Source organism: Atractosteus spatula, unplaced genomic scaffold (assembly GCF_055471065.1).
Source record: "Atractosteus spatula isolate fAtrSpa1 unplaced genomic scaffold, fAtrSpa1.hap1 Scaffold_16, whole genome shotgun sequence".
In the NCBI taxonomy this organism is placed as follows: domain Eukaryota; kingdom Metazoa; phylum Chordata; class Actinopteri; order Semionotiformes; family Lepisosteidae; genus Atractosteus; species Atractosteus spatula.
Window position 1 is genome coordinate 160078 of NW_028296719.1, and position 5359 is coordinate 165436.

The 5359-nt window shown below is 39.3% G+C and overlaps 1 non-coding gene across 1 annotated transcript; it reads left to right on the plus strand.

The window, feature by feature from the left end:
- Positions 1-4203: 4203 nt before the first annotated feature.
- Positions 4204-4274, plus strand: trnag-gcc (transfer RNA glycine (anticodon GCC)). Its single transcript has one exon. It is a non-coding gene; the product is annotated as a tRNA-Gly (tRNA).
- The last annotated feature ends 1085 nt before the right edge of the window (positions 4275-5359 follow it).

Below are 5359 nucleotides of genomic sequence, written 5' to 3' on the forward strand. Positions count from 1 at the left end.
TTCCTAATGGGGTTAGGCATACTTTTGATGAAGATGATGAAGTTAACAGACTATATGTTTACATAGATGCTGAAATAAGGATTGTATTTTAGATTATGTGTAGTTGCTGGCATTGAACTGTGTGTTGGATGCACATGAATTGAAGGAATGGGCAAACATAGCTGATGCGGATCCACAGAGCCAGCACATTAAGATGTTTATAATTAGAGGCAATTTGTTTAAATAACTAGGTATGGATACTGATGTGCAAGAGAGGTGGAAAGGCTGTTTCCTTAAGCCAGCACTATTAAATATTTTATTCTCAGTGAGATGCTGCCATTTCATCGTGGGTTTCTAACACTGTGTATAGTTCCATCCACACAGTGCCTTTACTTCCATCCATTTCTAATCTCTTTATCCAGTACAGAGGATTTGGAGCCTATCCCAGTAAGCAACGGACCCTGGACATAGCGCCAGTCCATCACAGGACAGACAGACACAAACACACACACACCAGGGCCAGTTTTCCCATAAACCAATTAACTTACCAGTATGTTTCGGAGTGCGAGAGGGAGTCATATCACACATATGGAGAAAAACCATGTAACCCAGAGAGAACATGTAAAACCCCCACACACAGGATTTCAGGAATTGATCCTAGGACCCCAGTACTGCAAGATAGCAATGCTAACCACTTCGCCACCATTATAAATGGATGGGTATCTTAGTTATCTTTCTAGTTCACAGGTTTGCATGCATAATTTAATTTTGAAAGCCACTGAGACATGTCATGGAAATATAACTATCAAGGAAGCCACAAGAGAGAGTTCTCACCTGAGTAAGGTCTTTATTTCAATATTGCAATATTGGGAGCCCTGCTACCACTTCGCAAAGTGCAACCAGAGACTCAATTTGTTACAAGCAGAACAGGGTTTTTATAAGACGTTGCGCTGTAAAAAAGTTCAGCACTTGGTCCCTTCTAAAACTTCCCCTTTCTCTAAGAGAAAACAGATTACATCATAGAGCGAGAGAAGAAAAACTAGATTTGTTATTCAAAGCTTATCAGTTACTTTCAGCTAATTCTAATGACCCAGACAGCATATATTGTTTTGGTACATTGTCTTCTAAACTAACCTAAACAGTGTACTTTGTTGACAAACTGATTTCTAAAATTCTGCACGTACTGTAGCACAGCAGTTACATCCTTGAAATATATTATCTAAAAGCGCCAATATATTTTTTTCAAAGCTCTCTACATTTTTAAGAATCAATTTACTTATTAGATTTCCACTTCAGACATCAGGTACTACTGTTGTATTTATGAAAAAGAAACAAAACAAAAAACATACTAACAACTGTGCCATCCTACTCCTTAGTTAATACATTTTATTATTCATAAACAGTTAACATTGTTAGCAAAATATTTTGAATTATATTTAACCCTATTTTTTCTTTAGTTTTGTATTTAACTTTAATTTAATATTATTGATTGCTAATAGTTTATGCTAACACCTAACTTTCTTAATTAGATGTATTTAAAACAGTGAACTAAGTGTAACATACTATTCAGAAATACAATCGAAAATAGTTTTGTGGTGTTTGTATGGATGAAACGTTTCTAAAATGTATAACGTAACAAAATTAAAGACGATTAAAATCTGTAATCTTTCCACTTGTAATGTCATTAGACAGAACAACACGTTTCTGGTTTGTTTTAATTAGTATTAGTTAGTAGTTAGTAGTTTTAATTTAATTAGTATTGCAATTTGCACTGATTCCCTTGCGAAGATATGGACTTAAGAATATTCGTGCCTGGTCAAAAAATGGCATTAAGCACTTAAAATTAATATGGTTAATAATAGTAAACTGTAACATGCTGTAACAAGATCGGTTAAACAGCGAAGAAAATGCTTTCAGAGGAAATGTTTCAGGTGTGAAGAACATAGATCTCCAATTCAATTTCAACCAAACCTGTTCGCACACACCCTGCCCCCACTACCATTAGAATATACACAAAGCACTGAAATCTTTTGAGCTAATGATCAGGTGACCCGAGAGAGAGCGAGAGAAACACCAAGGGGTGCGGAACCAGGGAACTATTTACATGGAAAACGGGCGATCTCCCCAGACTGTCCGCCCGTTTCACTGTTACCTGGATACCTCTTTATTTAGAACTCACAAACACTGATTTTTAGTTTCGAAGGATTCAAGTAGGGTTTTAGATGAAAGGCAGCGACCTTAATCAAGCCCAAATCATAATTGAACCCATTCAGAGCCTACATTACATTTTAGCGTTTCATTCTGAGCAGAAGACCCTCACACCTGAAGAAGGCTTGCGTTTTCTCTCTTCTCTTTTAAGCATGTGTACAATGTGTAATACAATTACAATGTGTAATTACAATGCGAATCGTATGAGGGTGGGGGGGAGGTGTCTTTCGCTGGAAATCTCGCCTTCTTCTACTTTACGAGCACAACCCCCTCTCTGCCGGAGTGCTGGCTGTGACAAATTAAACCGGTTTCACAGGTTTCAATCACAGACCATGTGACATGGGAGTCAGGAAACTAACACACAGCACCACCGGATTTGATAACACTATAAAAACGCTATAAAATAATGTGACTAGGCACAGAACAAGTTTACAGCACAGTACAATAATAAATGCTGACCATGACTTTAGAAGCATAAATTGCCTTACACTCAATTTAAACACAAGCTGTCTTTAGCCCTCTAAGCTGGTTCATACAGAAATGTAGAGATCCAGGCTCAGAACACACAGCTTCATTAGCGAATACATATGCAGGACAACTAGAGAAGACGTTTTACAGAGGATGGATTTTTAGAAACATCCCATCAGTGACATCACTGAAGTCAACTCCTAGGTACTGTAACTGTCGTGTGGATAGTTTCACAAGAATCAGACAAAGATTTAAGCATCGCTTGTTCTAGATAAAACTGCAAAAAAAACAACAACAACCCATAATGTACTTCTTTGCGGCTCTGTTTGCCCAAATCATATATTCACAACGTGAAATCTAGAAAATAATATTACGTAACCAAAATCCGCAATATGGAAACAGAACCTGTGTAATTGTTGATAGATGATGTACTCGTAACATTTTTTCAAGACGAACTACAACATTTAAAAAATGACTTGTATGTACTTGATATCTCTAATCAATCCACGGGTCCCAGCACAAAACGAAACTAAAACGCATACCGTTTCGCGCTTCTTATTAGTTGCTCAAAAGTAATTTGACCATATGAAATGCATAATATAAACCTAGAAACATATACGTGAGCAGTACTTAAGCACTGTAGTATCGGTGTTAAGACATACCTCTCAAATACTGTAAATCAAGTTAAAAATATCTCAAGACCGATTCTGGTCATAATGAAACCATGTTTCGTGTATGTTTTCTTTAAAGTACCGAGACCAGCCATATACTGTATGTTTATGTTCCAAAATTAATATCGTTTATGGCCTTCACACGCGTTGCAGTATGCTCCTATTCTTTTTATGCTCAGCTACTAAGATTTCCCTTCAGTGGTAAAATCAGATATGAATATTCAATACTTAAACGGGCACAGTTAAGACATTAAATATACATATACATACTGTATACAGTACAGTTTTCATACGGTAATATGTTTATGTTCCTAAATCAATCTCTTTTATGAGCATGTGAAAGGCATGGTGAATCGATTCTTAAAAATTACTGTACTTTGCATGATTGGAAACAAATGCGTGATTGCGAAATGCTGTGGTGTTACTTTTACAAAGACGGTCAATGAAAAAAAGAATGTTGACCAGGGCAATACTTTGAGTTTACACTTACAGCTTGTCCAAGGTCATTCATTATTAATACTATTAGTAATATCTTCGTTAAAGACTTTGATGGCCACAGCTCAAACATGAGAGGTTGAGCTTTATTAGCTCCACCTTGCGGAAATTCCGGATACTATTATTTTGCTTGTCGTATTATAGGAGAATTTACGGTAACTCGCGGTATTTACCGGTAGCTTGCGGTAGACTGCGTACAGCGTACCGCAAAATAATGCGGTATCGCCCGCGCATTTTGAATGGCTGCATCTGTAGGCTGCCAAAAGTCTCCGAAACCAAATTTTGATAGCAGAAAATTCTCACTCGTCCAGAAGTTCCCTTGGGACCCAACATCCAGCACAGAGTGGTAAAAAAGCGTCTTTTTTGTAGACCCTTGCAGCGTGCATTGGTGGTTCAGTGGTAGAATTCTCGCCTGCCACGCGGGAGGCCCGGGTTCGATTCCTGGCCAATGCAGTGGCTTTTGCAGCGAGCGGCTCCATCACTTGCATCCCCTTTCAACTCGCAACTGAAAACCCACTGAAGCTTAGAAGCTGTGAGCCAGGTCAGTACCCGGATGAGGATGACCTACAGGGAAAAGCAAAGCTTACAGCTGGAAGCGGTGTTAATGGAGCCAGCGGTGGGACGCTCACCCTGACGTCTGTGCGGGTCCCAATGCCCCAGTATAGTGACGGAGACGCTGTGTGGTAAAAAGGCGCTGTCTTTTGGATGAGATGTAAAACCGAGGTCATAGCTCTCTGTGGTCATTAAAAGTGACCACCAAAACCTTTGACAAAAGCTCTTGGTAATTGATGGTCTTCAATAATGCTTCTCCTTTAGGTACATTTAAATCAGCTGAAAAATGCTGTGAAATGGGGGGGCACTTCAGGCCAGTGTAGGATTTGAATTTGAATTTTTGAAGAACCATTAAACAGCACGAGAAGGCCCGTACACTGAATTGCAGGGCTTTCTATTCAAAGAAGGACAAAAGAAACTTCCCTGAATTCCATTTTTTGCAGCACAGAGAGGACAGCGAGAACAAGGCCTGTTAGCTCAGTTGGTTTGAGCGTGGTGCTAGTAACGCCAAAGTCTCTGGTTCGATCCCTGTTTGGGCCAGGCAGTCTCCTCCTCTCTTGCCAAAACCTGCTGCTTTCTTGCTGTGGTGAGATTGGTGGTAATGCAAAGACGCCACATACTACCGACAGACGAGAGTGTTGCGGGAGAAGAGAGAAGTGATGGAAGATTGAAGAGTGTCCTAGGTGGAGCCAAGATGAAGTGTCACAATTGCCTAGGGGAGGATTTCAAATGTTTAAGATGGTAAAAATAACCGGAAGTGATCCCCCAGTCCGGCGCAGTCTGACGTACTTCTGTCATATAAAGTAAAACTAGATGTCGAACTGGAGCCTCACCATTTGCATAAGTGAGGCTCCAGTTATACATCTAGTTTCACTTTAAATGACAAAACTGAAGAGACTTAAAAGAGCTGGAGAGGATTTCTTACAACTTTTGAGCCGGCACAGTTTTCGAAAACGTTTTATTTAAGCTGCACTATACAACACAGA